We start from the raw sequence: 20184 nt of genomic DNA on the forward strand, positions 1-20184 counted from the left end.
CTTTATTGTTCAAAATAAGTATACATCCACATTCACGCAAACATAATTCCTTAGTCTGTAAATACGCTACAACTATCGTTCAACTTAACTGTGATGTATTTGTATATTTGATTCAATAGAAATAAAAAAGATGCTTATTTCTGTTTCACTGGCCAGGCAGGTTGCATGTTGAAAGAAAAATGTAGGATAGAATGTAATCGCTAGTCATTCTGTGTTCAGAAATGTATAGCTTTTCATTAAGTTCAAAATCTTTATTATAAGCATTGCAGTAACAATGTAATTATAAATGTAATTTAAAAAAGCACTGGGAACATTATTCTTCAAAGTAGAGCCACCGATAAAAAGGATCACAAATGATGTCATTTCACTGTGTAACCCAACAGTACATTTTTACAATCGATTTCCTCCAACTTTGAGTAACATGGGATAGGTTAAAGTTGGTGCAAAATAACAGTTCATTCAATCTACAACATTTTTGACACATTAAAATTATTTTTAATTTAATGAAACAAATTAAGTTTACATGTAGTCTAAAAATATTCCCAATTTCATTCTATTTTATTATCATAATGTGCAATACTAACACAAGTTATTTTTAATATCGTAATTTTTTCATTCCGATTATAATGAGAAGAATATTAGTCTGTATACCTACATCATACATCATTTAAAATACTCTTTTTTATAAGAAAATTCCACAGTACCTCTCCATCTCATAAATCTTACATTTCGGTGTTTTTAATTTTCCATGGAAAAGAATATGTATAATGCCCGCTTAATACAAAAAGGCTTCTAATAAATGTGATGTAGCTATCATTAACCACACACATATTCACATACGCGCTAAGAATGAAAGAATACCATCTACTGTATATAAAGTTGAATAACATCAGTATGTGCATGTCAAAAATAGCAAAAAAGTATACTTTATTACATTTTCACCCTACCCTGAAAAAAAGTGTATTTTACATGTAATTATAACTCTAAAAATTCTCTCTCTTTTTAAAGCTGACAACAAATAAATCAACTAACTATTTTAACTGGGTTGTTCTCTATAATCAAAAACCTGGTTTAAAGAAACGTGAGAATGTGTTAGTGACTCAGTGCATTGCCCTGTGAGAACTCTAACTGCTTAGACTTGATTCTTCATTAAATGCATTCTGAAACTTATTATATCTGTAGAGTAGCTTAAATGATCAATTCTTTGTTCTCTAAGGTGTATCATTTGTATAAATATTTTTCACATTCATTATATTTGTAAGATTTCTATTCTTTAAACTTTCTGTGATGTTGAGCAATGTTTGAGAAAATATTGGAACATTTCTTTCAGTGTAAGTTCCCCCATGTCCAATAAGATGTCTGCTATAACTAAAGGTATTGTCAGCACTCTACATTATTATAGTTTACTCAAAGTACTGTTGTGCATTTTAAGGCTAATACTTTGCATAAGCACTTCCATACTCATTACATTTATCTAATTTTTATCTAGTATGATTTCTTTAATGTTTAATAAGATTTGAACAGTTATTAAAGGCTTTGCCACAATTTTCACATTCGTAGAATTTTTCTCTTATATGAATTATTTTATGTATATTAAGGTGTGAGCACCGGGACAATGTTTTGCCACATTCCCACATTTGTATGGTTTCTCTCCTGTATGGATTCATTTATGTTGAGTGAGGTCTCTTAGCCAGGTAAAGGCTTTGTCACATTCTACACATTTTCAGGGTTTCTCTCCAGCATGAATTCTTTTATGTTGAGTAAGGGTTGAAATGTGGGTAGAGGCTTTGCCACATTCTTCACATTTGTAGGGTTTCTCTCCAGTATGGATTCATTTATGTCGAGTGAGGTCTCTTAGCCAGATAAAGGCTTTGCCACATATTTTTAGGGTTTCTCTCCAGTATGAATTATTTTATGTGTAGTAAGGGTTGAGGACTTGGTAAAGGCTTTTCCACATTCTGCATATTTGTAGGGTTTCTCTCCTCTATGAATTCTTTTATGTTGAGTAGGGTGTGTGCACCATGTAAAGGCTCTGTCACATTCTTCACATTTTCAGGGTTTCACCCCAGCATGAATTCTTTTATGTTGATTAAGGGTTGAAATGTGGGTAGAGGCTTTGCCACATTCTTCACATTTGTAGGGATTCTCTCCAGTATGGATTCTTTTATGTTGAGTAAGGATTGAAAACTGCTTAAAAGCTTTGCCACGTTCTTCACATTTGTAGGGTTTCTCTCCAGTATGAATTATTTTATGTTGAATAAGTTGTGTGAACTGGGTAAAGGCTTTTCCACATTCTTCACATTCGTATGGTTTCTCTCCTATATGAATTCTTTTATGTACAGTAAGGCTTGTAGACCAGGTAAAGGATTTGCCACATTCTTCACATTTGTAAGGTTTCTCTCCAGTATGGATTCTTTTATGTTGAGTAAGGGTTGAGGACTCAGCAAAGGCTCTGTCACATTCCTCACATTTGAAGAATTTCTCTCCTCTATGAATTCTTTTATGTCTAGTAAGGTGTGTGCACTGCGTAAAGACTTTGCCACATTCTTCACATTTGTAGAGTTTGTCTCCACTATGGATCCTTTTATGTTGTCTAAGGATTGAGGACAGCCTAAAAGCTTTGCCACATTCTTCACATTTGTAGGGTTTCTCACCAGTATGAATGATTTTATGTTGAGTAAGGTTTGTACACCAGGTAAATGCTTTGCCACATTCTTCACGTCTGTAGGGTTTCTCTCCAGTATGGATCCTTTTATGTTGAGTAAGGTGTGTGCAATAGGTAAAGGCTTTGCCACATTCTTCACATTTGTAGGGTTTCTCTCCAGTATGGATTCTTTTATGTCGAGTAAGGTGTGTGAATTGGGTAAAGGCTTTGCCACATTCTTCACATTTGTAGGGTTTCTCTCCACTATGGATCCTTTTATGTTGTGTAAGGATTGAGGACCGGTTAAAGGCTTTGCCACATTCGTCACATTTGTAGGGTTTCTCTCCAGTGTGAATTCTCCTATGTATAATAAGTTTTGAGCAACGGTTAAAGGATTTTCCACATTCTTCACACTTGTAGGATTTCTCTGTCGTATGAAATTTCCTATGTCCAGATACATTAGAGCTGTGATTAAAAATTTTGTCACATTCATTAAGTTTGAAACTTTTCTCTCCAGTATGTCCTGTCTTGTGTATATTTAGATTTGATGATTTGCTAAAAACTTTTATACACTTACATTTGAAGATTTTTCTATGGCAACTTGACAAACCTTGCGTAAGACCGTTAGAACATACTTTCTGCTTCTTACACTCAACGACACAATCCCAATCTCTTTTTAAGTGTACATTTTCAAGGCCATAGCTTCCATATAGTCTCATTATTGATTTCTGAAATGGGTCTTTTAGGCCCTGCTCTGGCAACAGGTCTTTGGTGGAATGGGAAGACAGTTCTGAAAGAAATGAAAGTAAAAAAGTATCTCAATAACTAGTCTCAGGTGAATATACTTCACAATTTGAATATACAAAAGTATAGAAAGCACATTAGCAATAAAGCACGCTAGAATACCACGGTATTACTTCCATCATAGATTTATGACCTTAAAAATATACTTACAATCGTGATTCTTTTAGAAATTATAACTGCTAATTGTTCATAGCAACCCAAATTAGAATAACACCAAGAACCACATGGAAGGGGATTGAAACTTTGTTGCATTTACCCACCATAGCCCTTCCTCCATGCTGATACTGAGTTATCACTTTAGTAGAAAAATCCCATCTCTTGGATTTCCTATCAAAAGAGAATGAAACTATGGGCACATTTCCACACATCTGCTTTTTTTATAGCCTTTCCAATGGCTGGTTTCTATCTCCCAGGACAACTGTATAACTCTCTGGGAAAAAATATGCCCATATCAAGAATAAAATTCTGCATTATCATAATGATGGTGCAAAATAATTATGCTATAAAATTTGAAAGGCAAAATAAAAAAATGATCATTTCCATGTGTTAATTTGTATACATTATAGAAAGACATAATTATTAATATCAACATCATAAAGGTGAGGCCAGATGTAAAGATTAAGAATTTTTGTATGCAACCGAAGTTAAGTAGTTATCCATTTAACATAGGTTGCAAGTTCAAAAGATTTTACATAGTTCTCACAGTGAACATCATAAAAAATATTCATAGAGATAAAAAAGAAAGCTAGGCAAAGAAACAAACTATGTCACTAAAAATCAGTGAGGTACAATGCAGGACAGAAGGAGAGGAAAGAAAGAAAAGATAATGACAAAAGTCATATAAAACAATTAAAATTATATAAATTGTAAATCCTCCCTTTGAGAAAATTATGTAAATATTTATGTGCTAGTGTTTCTAGTCAGAAGACACAGTTAAATAAAGGGATTTAAAAAATCCAACTATATTCTATCTAAAGTGACCTGACTTCATACCTGGTGAGAACAATAGACTAAAACTGGCAGAATATAGCAAGATATATCAGGAAAACATGTAGCATCCAAGAGCAGTGGAGTTAAAAATTATATTAGGCATATTATTTTGAAGTGAAAAATGTTATAATTCTTAAAATATAGTTTAAGTCAAAACTGTGACAAGAGACAAACAAGGGCATTAAATATAAAAAGTGGTCATTCACTGAGGGCTTATGAAAATAATACATATATGTGATATCTATATTTCTCTCACATCAAGGCTTTCAAATATATTTTAAATAGCATTGAAATAATTGAAGCGACACATAGACACCAAATAATAGGATATTTTGATACTCCAATTCCAATAATAAACCTGTCAAATTATTAATAAGAAAACAAAAGATTTGAAAACACTACAGAGCAATTAGACCTAACAGATGTATTGGAAACACTCTACACAATAATAGTAGAATATACAATCTTCTTGATAGCTCATAAAACGTTCTTCCTAAACAACTACCTGTTCAGCCACAAGTCTTACCCAATTTTAGAAAGTTGAAATTTTAAACACTTTAATTTTTGACTAGAATGGAATGAAACTGAAAATGAATAATAGAAGAAAAATAGAAAAATTCACAAATATAGGAAAATAAACAACACACTCTTGAATATGTTCTTCTTCAAGGGAAGTAGACCTAATGTTGTGAAGATGTCCAAATCGATCTACAGATTAAATGCAATTCCTTTCAAATTCTCAATTTCAATTTTTGAATAATAAAATAAACACCAAACTCTTCCTTCGGAAGTTTCATTAAATATAAATTGTTTAGACTCTCTAATGAAAAATAAGATGAATGTATCAATAAATACAAACAGAACCCTACAATATGCCACGTAAAAAAGCCTTCCTTTACCTCTAAAAAGTCAAACTAGTTGAAAGTAATTGTAAAAAAAATCTACATAAAAAATAAACTGAGGATATTTTGGCCATAATTAAAGACAATACACTTTAAGTCAAAAACCTTCGAAAGTGACAAAGACTCTTATAAGGAAAAAATGGGTCATTTAGGAGAAATCTATGGCACAGAATACAATTAGACAGATATTATACATGGAATGTACATATTTTAGCATAGAGGTTTTAAAAAATATATTCTATATCAGGGCTTCTAAATATATTAAGAAAATATGAACAAAAGTATGGACAGAAGTGTGGCAAGAAACACCTAGCAACACACTCGTTATAGAGACTGCAAGACCTCACTTTCAATGGTGAATACAAAAATTTCACAGAAGATAAATAAGAAATCAGATAATGGGAAAAATTTGTAGACCAGTTACATGTCAAAGATGTTTACAGAGCTCTTCAGTAAAAAGCAACAGAATACACTATAGTTTCAATCATTCATGCTAAATGCTGTTAGGACACTTAAGTCTCATGAAGTTGAAGAAACCTAAAAACATACAACATATATTTTTTGACATAAATGAAGTGGAACTAGAAATCAAAAGCACAACTGAAACTGGCTAAAACAAAAATATGTCAAAATTAAACACACTCTTTAATGCATTCATGCTCAATGGTCAGATGATTTTAAAAAGTTAAGATGTCAATACTATCCACAGTGACATACAAATTTAATCAATGTCTATAATACTCCTATCATACTTCTTTTAAAGAAATATAAAAATAAATTCAAAAGTGTATTAGGACAATAAATAGCCAGACTGTTTTAGAAATACAAACAAGGAAGAATAGCACTTCTTGATGTAAAAACAAATCTACAGGAATAAAAAAAATGAGCTACTGGCACAAAGACAAAGAATGAGATGAAACAACAGAATGGAGAACCCAGAAATAAACTTCTGTGTCCATGACAAAACCATAGTTTATAGCCACGGAACTGAAAAAGAAAGAAATTTAACTTTTCCAGTGTCACTACTTAGTGGACGTGTGCGTTCTGTGGTTGTGTTCGGGCTCCCTCTGGCGGCCGCTTTTATACAAGGCAGAGGCGGGAGATCGCCAGAGCCCAGGAGCCTCAGGTTGCCGTGAGCTAGGCTGACGCCATGTCACTCGCTCTGGCCTGGGCGACAAAGTGAGACTCTCTCTCAAAAAATTAAATGAATGCATGCGTGAATACATGAATGAATAAATAAATAAAAGTATGTTAAAAAATACATAGAGGGAGGGTTCTCTGCTTTAGCCATTATTGTGGTTCATCATTTCAGTGGTCTCAGATCGGCCAAAAACAAGGCCTGTGGGGCCGGGGACCGCTCGCTCAGGAGTTTTAAGAAAAGATTTAACTCGTCTTGGGGATAGAGGCCAGACTGCAAGTTTCCAAAATCAGGGGGTGGGGGGGAAGTTTTAAAAGGACACAAAATCTTTCTGTCCTTTATTTTTTTTTCCCTCTCTCTAGACCATTCCCCCTATTACACTGTGAAATTCATGATGTGAAATAGTTGTGCCAGGGATGAACTTTGCGGTCGGCTATGTGAAGTAGGAAGGGTGTTTTATATGTTTCCAGGACATCATAAAAAATTCAGCAGACTCATCTAGGATCGTTAGGGAAATGAATGATTTTCCTCTCCTCAATGTGGAGCTACCACAACAGGCTGCGGGAGGACCGTCCCGGACACCTATCCACTGCCAGAGGCCCCTGGGGAATGTGTGGCTCACCCTATTCATTTAGAAATGTATACTTTGGAATCCATAAAATTTCCCCCACCCGGGTTACTGTAGTCAAGTCCCTTCAATCCGATCGCTGAGGCCGTTCGGCCTCAGTCCACGACCAAGGAAGGGCGACTCTGTGACACCAAAGAGCGCGGTGCCCAAAAGGAATGAGGACAGGCACCCACGTGCACGCACACAGACACACGGTCGAATACACCGTGTTCACCGTGTTTCTGACTCAGAGAAACTGGAAGACGGTTGGGAACATTCAAGATCGACTTTGCATTTCTTCCAGGACAGGAAAATTCACAGGAAGAGAAAATACATTGTTCTCGGCCTAGGATAAAAAGCCACAAGTTGTTGTAGAATTCATTCTGTGATTTAAATTTTTAAACGATATTCCATAGACCTAAAAACAACACAAAAAACCAAGATAAAACAGAAACAATTAAGAGAAACAAAAAAAAAAAACCCGGGCAGAGGCCTACAGTGCGGGAGGGGAGGCAGGGAGGGAGCGGGAGGAGGTGCGCCTCCCTGGGACAACAGGGAGGGTGGGGTGGAGGGAGACACGCTGGAGGCTAGAGCATCCTCAGGGCTGGCGGGTCCAGGAAGAACCTTGTTCTACACCGCAGGAGATTTGAAAGCCGACCTCCACACCTGGGGTGGGGGTGGGGTCCCCTCTTAAGCTCCCAACATCACCTGACTTTACCCATCCCCATGTCTGATCAAAGTGGTGACTAGGTGACACCTAACTACCGCTGCCAGTGTCAGCCAGATGAGAAGGGACCCCCTGACTGGGCTCACGGCGGACTTTTTTTTTTTTTTTTTGTAAAGCTTGCTTCCATTTTCCACCTAGGTCTACAGGTATACCCGTTAAATGAGTGCTTGTATTGAGGAAACAGGAAGTATTTTTTTCCAGTCATTTATCTGGTCCTCAATCCTCATTATTTATCATCTTCCCCCCCCACACACACACACACAGGTTGGTTCATCTCTGCAGAAAAGCTGCTGGAGATTGTTTATCCACAGAATGCTTTCTGTTGACAGTATCTAAGACAAGGAGTGCCACGCATTCTGCTCTAAGATTAAAATTGCATCTGTCGGTATGGTCCTATTTTACTTCTCGTGTGGCTTTCATCAAAGCTGATCTTGACTTCCACAACGGGGACGAGTGGGTTTCTGTCGTGTTGGTGTAGTTCTGTAGGGCTGGTGCCTTCCCAGAAGCGATCATCTTCCTAAGTAGGCTATGTCCCAGGAACTTGGGAAAGTGCAAAGAGTGACTTGTCCACCACGCTTACAATAAAGGATGTATCTGAATCTGTGACTGGAAGGGGTCGGTACCTGACCAGAAAGCACTGCCAGAGGAGGAGACGTTTCATTTCTTTTCCTAAATTTTACCTGGCCGTAGCAGATGTCTCTGTTTCCCTAGGACGTGGTATTTTTCCTCACAAGCAGTTTGAGTGGCCCCATGTGCCTCTAGACTGACTGCAAAGCACAGACTCCAGGATCTCCACCCTTTGGCTCTGTCTATCCAACCATGGCCTTCAGGCCACTCCTCTGTGGGGTCTATACTCTCAGAGGTAACACAGTATGGTGGGTAGGGGGACATGCTTTATTGGGAAAACTGAGAGTTTGAACCCCACCGTTTTATTTGTTAGCAACTCGAACTTTGTCAATTCCCATTGCCCTGCTGAGGCCCAGTCACCTAGAGGGTAGGAAATGCAATGGATAGATATCTCTCTCTGTCTCTGTCTCTCTGTCCTCTCTTTTTCTTTTCTTTTCTCTTGTTTTGGCAGGCTCTCACTCTGGTTCCCAGGCTAAAGGGCAGTGGCATCATCATAGCTCAGCACCACCTCAAACTCCTGGCCTCCGGCAGATCCTCTCACCCAGGCTTCCCAAAGTGCTAGGATGATGGAGTTCTTGTTTTTGTTTTTCTTTTTTTTTTTTCATCTGATGTCTTTTAGGGTCATAGCCTCAGAAATTTAGATCTGTTCTTTGAATTCGTCCTAGGGGCTAATTGGGATTCGAATAGGTGGTCCTCGAAATTTCAGCGGTACTGCCAGGGAGGGAAGGAGTGAAGAAGCAGCATCAGGCAAATAGGGTGGCACACGCCTGTAGTCCCAGAGACTCGTGAGGCTGAGGCAGGAGGATCGATGGAGCCAAGGTGTTTGAGGTTGCAGTGACCAAGGATGCAGTGTACCCTGTTCGATAGAGGGTGACAGACACTGTCCTTCCCTAAAAACTATATAAATATTAGGTACCCTAATAATTAAAAATTAAGCAAAAGGGGTGTGGCGAGGTGGCCCATGCCTATAATCCTAGCACTCTGGGAGGCCGAGGTGGATGGATTGCTCAAGGTCAGGAGTTCAAAACCAGCCTGAGCAAGACCGTCTCTACTATAAATAGAAAGAAATTAATTGGGCAACTAAACACACACACATAATAAGCCGGGCATGGTGGTGCATGTCTGTAGTCCCAGCTACTCGGGAGGCTGAGGCAGAAGGATCACATGAGCTTAGGAATTTGTGGTTGCTGTGAACTAAGCTGACCCCATAGCACTCTAGCCCAGGCCCGAAAACTGAGACTCTGTCTCAAAAAAAAATAATCCAGGAAAAGGGACTTACCAGAAAAAGCAGGAGAGAGAGATAAAAATTTCTCCTTCTATATATGCTATAGACAGAATAAAAGAAATAAGCAGGGAGGGAGAGATAAAAATTTCTCTCAAGCCCAGCACACCTGTAATCTGGCTGTCTGGGAGGCTGAAGCCGGAGGATTGCTCGAGGTCAGGAGTTCAAACCAGCCTGAGCAAGAGCAAGACACCATCTCTACGAAAAATAGAAAGAAATTAATTGGCCAAGTAATATATATAGAAAGAAAGATTAGCCAGGCATGGTGGCGCATGGCTGTAGTCCCAGCTACTTGGGAGGTTGAGGCAGGAGGATTGCTTGAGCCCAGGAGGTTGAGGTTGTTGTGAGCTAGGCTGACGCCATGGCACTCACTCTAGCCTGGGCAACAAAGTGAGACTCTGTCTCAAAAAAAAATGTCTCTCTCTCTCTATATATATATATATATATATACACACACACACACATATATATTCTGAGGACTTTATTTATATATAAATATATATTTTTATGCATATAGAGAGAAATTATATATAGATAGAAATTTATATATAGAGAGAGAGATATGTGAATTTCTCTCTAAATATAATTTATCTGTCTCTCTAAATATATATATATGGAGAGAGAGAAAGAGAAAGAGAGAGAGAGAAGTGGATATTACCATGAGGATGTTAGTGATTCTGGGGACCTTTTTTACTTTGTGGGCCACTGGACTCTGTGGAGGTCAGTGAAGAAAGATGGCCCAAATGAGAATAAGCGGTGTCTACGGGGAGCTTGCTTGCCGTGCGTGTGCACCTGTGTGTAAATAAATAGCTAGACATTCATTTCTTGTCAAGAGTGTCAGTGTCACCACTGCCTCCGCCATCACCACCGACGGCGCTTAACGGCTCCTGGCCGGATAGTGGCCCAAGCGTGGTAGGGCAGGCTTGGCGGGGTGGCCGACCCCCGGTGGCTATAAAGGCGGTGGGTGCGGCATCACCAGGGTCAAGCGCAGACTTGGACAACTCCATCGCCCGGCCTAGAGAAAGGCGCCTTTATCATCTGGAGGAGAACCGACGCCTTTGGTGGATAGAGAGACATCATTCCGTGTTTTTATGGAGGCGATGATGGTGATGAAGAAGATGACAACTGCTCCCGCCGCCCCCTCCCTCCCGCCCCTCCTTTCCTCACCACCGCACCCTCCCTCCCCCCAACTTCCCACAACCCCTCCCTCACCGCCACCCCCTCCCACCCCCATCCCCCTCCCACCCCCACCCCCCTCCCACCCCAGTCTCCTCCCGTCCCACCCTCCCACCGGCCTCCCTCACCACCGCCTCTTCCCACCTCCCTCCTCCCTCTCCCCACCCCCCCACCCCACTCCCACCCCCCGCCGCCACTCCCTGCCCCCCGCCCTCTCCCCTCCCTCACCACCACCCCTCCCGCCTCCCTCCCCTCCCTCCCCACTGCCCCCTCCCCTCCCTCACCCACCCCTCCCTCCTCCCACCACCACCACCTCCCACCCCCCCCGCCTCCCTCCCCTCCCTCCCTCATCACTACCCCCTCCCGCCCCCACCTCCACCCCTCTCTCCCACCACCCTTCCCGCCCTCTCCCCTCCCTCTCCCCACCCTGCCACCACCCCTCACTCCCCTACCCCACCCTCCCCACCGCTCCCTCCCACCCCCTCCCGCCTTCCCTCCCACCCCCTCCCCTACCTCCCCCCACCCCTCCTTCCCCCCACCCTTCTCGCCCTCCCCGACCCCTCCACCACCCTTCCCGCCCTCCCCCCACCCCCTTCCACCCACCACCCCTCCCTCACCACCACCCCCTCCCTCTCCCCCCGACCCCTCCCCCCAACCTCCCACCTCCCCCTCCCACCCTCCAACCTCCCCGTCCCACCCTCCCCTCCCCTCCCTCCCCCTCCCTACCCCAGCCCACCCTCTCCCCACCTTCCCTCCGCCCCCTCCCCTCCCTCCCCACCCCCTCCCCTCCCTCGCCCAGCCCTCCCTCACCCCTCCCTCCTCCCCTCCTACCACCGCCCCCTGCCACCACCCCTCACTCCCCCAGCCCACCCTCCCCACCGCCCCCTCCCCTACCTCCCCCCACCCCTCCTTCCCCCCACCCTTCCCACCCTCTCCCCTCCCTCCCCTTTCCACCCACCACCCCTCCCTCCACCACCCTTCCCACCCTCTTCCCTCCCTACCCCCGCCCTCCCCGACCCCTCCACCACCCTTCCCGCCCTCTCCCCTCCCTCCCCCCTTCCACCCACCACCCCTCCCTCCCCACCACCCCCATCCCCTCCCGCCGCCTCCCCTCCCTCCCCCCACCCCTCCCCCCACCCCTCCCTCCAACCTCCCCCTCCAACCCTCCAACCTCCCGCCTCCCAGTCCCACCCTCCCACCACCCTTCCCGCCCTCTCCCCTCCCTCCCCACCGCCCCCTCCCACCCCCTCCCCTACCTCCCCCCACCCCTCCCTCCCCCGCCCCCTGCCCCCTCCCACCCCTCCCTCACCGCCGCCCCCTCCCTCTCCCCCCACCCCCCTCCCCCCAACCTCCCCCTCCCACCCTCCCGCCTCCCACCTCCCACCCTCCCCTCCCGCCCTCCCTCTCCCCACCCTCCCGCCACCCCCTCCCTCCCCCAACCTCCCACCGCCCCCTCCCGCCCTATGCCTCCCCTCCCACCCTCTCCCCTCCCTCCCCCCACCCTCCCACGGCCGCCCCTCCCACCGCTCCTCCCTCACCACCACCCCCTCCCACCCTCTCCCCACCCCTCCACCCCCATCCCCCTACCGCCCTCCACCCACCTCTCCCTCCCCCCACCCTCCATCCGCCCCTCCAGCCCCCCCCTCCCCTCCCTCTCCCCACCCCCTGCCCCTTCCCGCCCCCTGCCTCCCCTCCCTTTCCCCACCCTCCCGCCACCCCTCCCTCACCACCGCCCCCTCCCCGCCACTCCAGCCCCCGTCCAGCCCTCCACCCTCCCCCCACCTCTCCCTCCCCTCACCCTCCATCCGCCCCTCCAGCCCCCCCTCCCCTCCCTCCCCCCACCCTCCCGCCACCCCTCCCTCTCCCCATCCTCTCCCCTCCCTCACCACCGCCCCCTCCCGCCTCCCCTCCCTCCCCACCACTCCAGCCCCCTTCCAGTCCTGGCCCCTCCCACCCCCGCCCCCTCCTGCCATGGCCTCCCCTCCCTCATTGCCACCCCCTCCCACCCACTCTCTTCCCTCTCCTCACACTCCCGCCCACCGCCGCCCCCTCCCGCCACCGCCCCTCCCACCACCACTGCCTACACAGGTTGGAAAATGTATTAAAATCTTAATCTAACCGCCCCACCACCCAAGCAGGCTCCATGGACCCATTCCCCCGGACCCTAGAAAGAGCCTAAAATGCAGATTTGTTGCCCATGCGAAGGCAGGTCAGAACTGGCCGGTCATGTCCTTCTTTCTCGAAGATGTCCTTTGTAACATTAGTGTCATTCAAGTTGGTATTCAATGCCCCACTAGTAAAATTCAGTGGCTTAAAAAAAAAGGAAGGAAGGAAGGAAGGAAGGAAGGAAGGAAGGAAGGAAGGAAGGAAGGGAGGGAAAAGAGGCCGGGCTGGCGTGGTGGCTCATGCCTGTGATCCTAGCACTCTGGGGGACTGCGGTGGGCAGATCATTGGAGCTCAGGAGTTCCAGCTTACCCTGACCAAGAGCAAGACCCCATCTCTACTAGAAATAGAAAGAAATTAATTGGCTAAGTAAAAATATATATCTATAGAAAAAATTAGCCAGGCACGGTGGCTCATGCCTGTAGTCCCAGCTACTCTGGAGGCTGAGACAGAAGGATCACTTGAGCGCAGGAGTTTGAGGTTGCCCTGAGCCAGGCTGACGACACAGCACTCTAGGCCGGGCAACACAGTGACACTCCATCTCTCAAGAAAAAGGGTGAGCGCAGTGGCTCACCCCTGTAATTCTAGCTCTCTGAGAGGCCAAGACCGGCGGATTGCTCAAGGTCAGGAGTTCGAAACCAGCCTTAGCAAGAGCGAGACCTCGTTTCTACTATAAATAGAAATTAATTGGCCAACTAATATATAGAGAAAAAATTAGCCGGGCATGGTGGCGCATTCCTGTAGTCTCAGCTACTCGGGACGCTGAGGCAGGAGGATCGCTTGAGCCCAGGAGTTTGAGGTTGCTGTGAGCTAGGCTGACGCCACGGCACTCACTGTAGCCTGGGCAACAAAGCAAGACTCTGGCTCACAAAAAAAACAAAAAAACAAAAAAAAAGAAAAAGACAGCAAAAAAGAAAGGAAGAAAGAGAGAGAGAGAGAGAGAGAGAGAGAAAGAAAGAAAGAAAGAAAGAAAGAAAGAAAGAAAGAAAGAAAGAAAGAAAGAAAGAAAGAAAGAAAGAAAGAAAGAGTGAAACTGAGAATATTGATCCAAGCGAGACACCTAGCGACCATATATAGCCACCACCATCTAGGACCCAATTCGCCAGAGACATCTGGTCGACCTCAAGGCACTGTGGCAACGGAGGCCGAGGGCAACATGGAGTCGACTTGGGAGGGGGGGGCATGGCGTCCGCAGCAGCCGATTCCCAGGCAGGCACACGAGCCGAGCCCGGGACGTCGTTCTCAGCGCCGTGAAAGGCAGCGGGAGCGAGAAAATCATGACAAAGTGACAGCAGCTCCCTTTGTAGCTCATCAGCACGGCGATCGCGTGTTCCCACGCACGTGTGATCCGCGCCTCCTAGTGTGTCGGCACATCCCCCGTGTGACGTGAAGCGAGGGGTGAAGGGGAACAGGGGGGTAGGAGAAGGAAAGGAAAAGATACATCCAATGAAAGGGGAAAAAGGGAAAGTCACACGTGGGTCAGGTAGTAAGAGCAAATCAACAAGCTGCGGAATGCAACTCCCGGAGGAACACACCCCGAGAAGCGCCCGTGCTGCCAAAATAGCGATCCGAGGGCGACCCCTGGCGGCGGTGACAACATGGACACTCAATGTGTCAAGCTGGCTGTCGCCGAGCGAGCGGACTTCTGGTCGATCCACCGGCTCAGAGGCACGCCAGTCCCGGTGATCGTTGCCTGCGAGGGAGGGGCGGGGAGGGGAGAAAAACATTCAAGTCATCCCAGGTCGCATTAGGATTCCTGAGGGTGATGATTGCGCGTGCACGTGCGCCCCGTCACCCGTGTGTTTGGAACAAAAAGGACGGAAAAAAGGGCCGTGAGGAGTAAAGAATGGGAGAGCCAGAGCGAGAACGGAAGAAAAAGAGAGAAAGAGAGAGAGGTAAGCGCCAGGGCCCTCTCCTCCCATTCCATACCCACTGAGAGAGAGAGAAGGAAAGAGAAAGAGAGAGAGAGAAACAGAGAGAGAGAAAGAAAGAAAGAAAGAAAGAAAGAAAGAAAGAAAGAAAGAAAGAAAGAAAGATTGCTCATTGATCATAACCAGTTACAGATCTGTTTGTTCCTTCTCGACTCCCATTGCTCCACTTGAGCAGGCTAAAATAAAATCAAATAAAATAAGGCCGGGCGCGGTGGCTCACGCCTGTAATCCTAGCTCTCTGGGAGGCCGAGGCGGGGGAATTGCGAGAGGTCAGGAGTTCGAAACCAGCCTGAGCAAGAGTGAGACGCCGTCTCTACTATAAATAGAAAGAAATAAATTGGCCAACTAATACGTATATAGAAAAAATTAGCCGGGCATGGTGGCACATGCCTGTAGTCCCAGCTACTCTGGAGGCTGAGACAGAAGGATCACTTGAGCCCAGGAGTTTGACGTTGCCGTGAGCCAGGCTGACGCCACAGCACTCTAGGCCGGGCAACACAGTGACACTCCATCTTTCAAGAAAAAGACAGCAAAAAAGAAAGGAGGAGAGAGAGAAAGAGAGAGAGAGAGAGAGAAGAAAGAAAGAGGCCGGACGCGGTGGCTCACGCCTGTAATCCTAGCTCTCTGGGAGGCCGAGGCGGGCGCATTGCTCAAGGTCAGGAGTTCAAAACCAGCCTGAGCAAGAGCAAGACCCCGTCTCTACTATAAATAGAAAGAAATTAATTGGCCAACTGATATATATATAAAATTAGCCGGGCATGGTGGCGCATGCATGTAGTCCCAGCTACTCGGGAGGCTGAGGCAGTAGGATCGCGTGAGCCCAGGAGTTTGAGGTTGCTGTGAGCTAGACTGACGCCACGGCACTCACTCTAGCCTGGACAACAAAGGAAGACTCTGTCTCAAAAAAAAAAAAAAAGAAAGAAAGAGAGAGAGAGAGAAGAAAGAGAGAGAGAGAAAGAGAAGAAGAAAGAAAGAGTCATACTGAGAATATTGATCCAAGAGCGACACCTAGCGACCATATATAGCCACCACCATCTACGGCCCAATTCGCCAGAGATATCTGGTCGACCTCAAGGCACTGTGGAAACGGAGAAAAACATTCAAGTCATCCCAGGTCCCATTAGGATTCCTGAGAGTGATGATTGTGCGTGCACGTGCGCCCCGTCACCTGTGTGTTTGGAACAAAAAGGAAGGAAAAAAGGGCGGAGGGGAGTAAAAAATGGGAGAGCCAGAGCGAGAACAGAAGAAAAAGAAAGAAAGAGAGAGAGAGAGAGAGAGAGAGAGAGAGAGAGAGAGAGAGAGATGGAGGAAAGTGGCAGGGCCCTCTCCTCCCATTCCATACCCACTGAGAGAGAGAGAGAAGGAAAGAGAAAGAGAGAGAGAGAAACAGAGAGAGAAAGAAAGAAAGAAAGAAGGAAAGATTGCTCATTGATCATAACCAGTTACAGATCTGTTTGTTCCTTCTTGACACCCACTGCTCCACTTGACCAGGCTAAAATGAAATCAAATAAAATAAGGCCGGGCGCGGTGGCTCACGCCTGTAATCCTAGCCCTCTGGGAGGCAGAAGCGGGCGTGTTGCTCGAGGTCAGGAGTTTGACCAGCCTGAGCAAGAGCGAGACGCCGTCTCTACTATAAATAGAAAGAAATTAATTGGCCAACTAATACGTATATAGAAAAAATTAGCGGGGCATGGTGGCACATGCCTGTAGTCCCAGCCACTTGGGAGGCTGAGGCAGGAGGATTGCTTGAGCCCAGGAGGTTGAGGTGGCTGTGAGCTAGGCTGACGCCATGGCACTCACTCCAGCCTGGGCAACAAAGTGAGACTCTGTCTCAAAAAAAATAAATAAATAAAATAAAATAAATTAATGAGAGAGAGAGAGAAAAGGAGGGAGGGAATAAGCAGCATCAGGCAGGTATGGTGGCACACACCTGTAGTCCCAGCGACTCCTGAGGTTGAGGCAGGAGGATCGATGGAGCCCAGGTGTTTGAGGTTGCAGTGACCAAAGATACAGTGTACCCTGTTCGATAGACAGAGGCAGACCCTGTCACTCACCTGAAAACTATACAAATATTAGGTACCCTAATAATTAAAAATTAAGCAAAAGGAGTTGGGCATGGTGGCCCATGCCTATAATCCTAGCAGTCTGGGAGGCCTAGGCGGGTGGATTGCTCAAGGTCAGGAGTTCAAATCCAGCCTGAGCAAGAGCAAGACCCTCTCTACTATAAATAGAAAGAAATTAATTGGCTAACTAAAAATATATATCTATAGAAAAAATTCTCCAGGCACGGTGGCGCATGTCTGTAGTTCCAGCTACTCTGGAGGCTGAGACAGAAGGATCACTTGAGCGCAGGAGTTTGACATTGCCGTGAACCAGGCTGACGCCACAACACTCTAGGACGGGCAACACAGTGACACTCCATCTCTCAAGAAAAAGACAGCAAAAAAGAAAGGAGGAGAGGCTGGGCGCGGTGACTCATGCCTGTAATCCTAGCTCTCTGGGAGGCCGAGGCGGGGGGATTGCGAGAGGTCAGGAGTTCCAAACCAGCCTGACTAAGAGCGAGACCCCGTCTCTACTATAAATAGAAAGAAATTAATTGGCCAACTAATACATATAGAAAAAATTAGCCGGGCATGGTGGCACATGCCTGTAGTCCCAGCCACTTGGGAGGCTGAGGCAGAAGGATTGCTTGAGCCCAGGAGTTTGAGGTTGCTGTGAGCTAGGCTGACGCCAAGGCACTCATTCTAGCCTAGGCAACAAAGGGAGACTCAGGCTCAAAAAAAAAAAAAGAAAGGAGGAGAGAGAGAGAGAAGAAAGAAAGAAAGAGAGAGAGATAAGAGAGAGAAAGAGAGAGAAAGAAAGAAAGACAGAAAGAGTCATACTGAGAATATTGATCCAAGAGCGACACCTAGCGACCATATATAGCCACCACCATCTAGGGTCCAATTCGCCAGAGGCAACGGAGGCGGAGGGCAACATGGAGTCGACCTGGGATGGGGGGGGCATGGCGTCCGCAGCAGCCGATTCCATACCAACCGAGAGAGAGAGAGAGAGAGAGAGAGAGAGAGAGAGAGAGAGAGAGAGAGAGAGAGAGACAGAGAGACAGAGAGACAGAGACAGAGAGAGAGACAACAGAGAGAGAGAGAGAGAGAGAGAGAGAGAAGATAAGAGAAAGAGAGAGAAACAGAGAGAGAAAGAAAGAAAGAAAGAAAGATTGCTCATTGATCATAACCAGATACAGATCCCTTTGTTCCTTCTCAACTCCCACTACTCCACTTGACCAGGCTAAAATAAAATCAAATAAAATAAATTTATGAGAGAGAGAGAGGAAAGGAGGGAGGGAATAAGAAGCATCAGGCAAAGTAAGGTGGCACATACCTGTAGTCCCAGCGACTCCTGAAGTTGAGGCAGGGGGATCGATGGAGCCCAGGTGTTTGAGGTTGCAGTGACCAAGGATACAGTGTACCCTGTTCGATAGACAGAGGCAGACCCTGTCACTCACCTGAAAACTATACAAATATTAGGTACCCTAATAATTAAAAATTAAGCAAAAGGGGTTGGGCATGGTGGCCCATGCCTATAATCCTAGCAGTCTGGGAGGCCTAGGCGGGTGGATTGCTTAAGGTCAGGAGTTCAAATCCAGCCTGAGCAAGAGCAAGACCCTCTCTACTATAAAGAGAAAGAAATTAATTGGCCAACTAAACACACCAAAACACACATAATATGCCAGGCACGGTGGTGCATGTCTGTAGTCCCAGCTACTCGGAAGGCTGAGTCAGAAGGATCACTTGAGCCCAGGAGTTTGATGTTGCCGTGAGCCAGGCTGACGCCACAGCACTCTAAGCCGGGCAACACAGTGACACTCCATCTTTCAAGAAAAAGACAGCAAAAAAGAAAGGAGGAGAGATGGAGAGAAAGAGAGAGAGAGAAGAAAGAAAGAAAGAAAGAAAGAAAGAAAGAAAGAAAGAGAGAGAGAGAGAGAGAGAGAGAGAGAGAGAGAGAGAGAGAGAGAGAGAGAGAGAGAGAAAGAAAGAAAGAAAGAAAGAAAGAAAGAAAGAAAGAAAGAAAGAAAGAAAGAAAGAAAAAAGAGAGTCATATACTGAGAATATTGATCCAAGAGCGACACCTAGCGACCATATATAGCCACCACCATCTAGGGCCCAATTCGCCAGAGGTGACGGAGGCCGAGGGCAACATGGAGTCGACCTGGGATGGGCGGGCGGGCATGGAGTCCGCAGCAGCCGATTCCCAGGCAGGCACACGAGCCAGGCCGGGAGCTCGTTCTCAGCGCCGTGAAAGGCAGCGGGAGCGAGAAAATCATGACAAAGTGACAGCAGCTCCCTTTGTAGCTCATCAGCACGGCGATCGCGTGTTCACACGCTCGTGTGATCCGTGCCTCCTAGTGTGTCGGCACATCCCCCGTGTGACGTGAAGCGAGGGGTGAAGGGGAACAGAGTTTGAGGTTGCTGTGAGCTAGGCTAATGCCATGGCACTCACTCTAGCCTGGGCAACAAAGTGAGACTCTGTCTCAAAAAAAAAAAAAAAAAAAAAAAAAGAGAGAAAGGAGGATAGAGAGAGAGAAAAGAAAGAAAGAAAGAGAGAAAAGAGAGAAAGAAAGAAAGAAACAAAGACAGAAAGAAAGAAAGACAGAAAGAAAGAAAGATTGCTCATTGATCATAACCAGTTATAGATCCCTTGGTTCCTTCTCCACTCCCACTGCTCCACTTTACCAGGCTAAAATAAAATCAAATAAAATAAGGCCAGGCGTGGTAGCTCACACCTGTAATCCTAGCACTCTGGGAGGCCAAGGCGGGCGGATTGCTCGAGGTCAGGAGTTCGAAACCAGCCTGAGTAAGAGCGAGACCCCGTCTCTACTATAAATAGAAAGAAATAAATTGGCCAACTACTACGTATATAGAAAAAATTAGCCGGGCATGGTGGCACATGCCTGTAGTCCCAGCTACTTGGGAGGCTGAGGCAGGAGGATTGCTTGAGCCCAGGAGTTTGAGGTTGCTGTGAGCTAGGCTAACGCCATGGCACTCACTCTAGCCTGGGCAACAAAGTGAGACTCTGTCTCAAAAAAAAAAAAAAAAAATCAAATTAAATAATGAGAGAGAGAGAGAAAAAGAGGGAGGGAAGAAGCAGCATCAGGCAAGTATGGTGGCACACACCTGTAGTCCCAGTGACTCGTGA

The 20184-nt window shown here is 46.0% G+C and overlaps 1 pseudogene; it reads left to right on the forward strand.

Moving 5' to 3' along the window:
• The first annotated feature begins 19328 nt into the window (after positions 1-19328).
• On the forward strand, positions 19329-19420 carry LOC142865727 (uncharacterized; annotated as a pseudogene).
• The last annotated feature ends 764 nt before the right edge of the window (positions 19421-20184 follow it).

Source organism: Microcebus murinus, chromosome 31, assembly GCF_040939455.1.
Source record: "Microcebus murinus isolate Inina chromosome 31, M.murinus_Inina_mat1.0, whole genome shotgun sequence".
Classification (NCBI taxonomy): Eukaryota; Metazoa; Chordata; class Mammalia; order Primates; family Cheirogaleidae; genus Microcebus; species Microcebus murinus.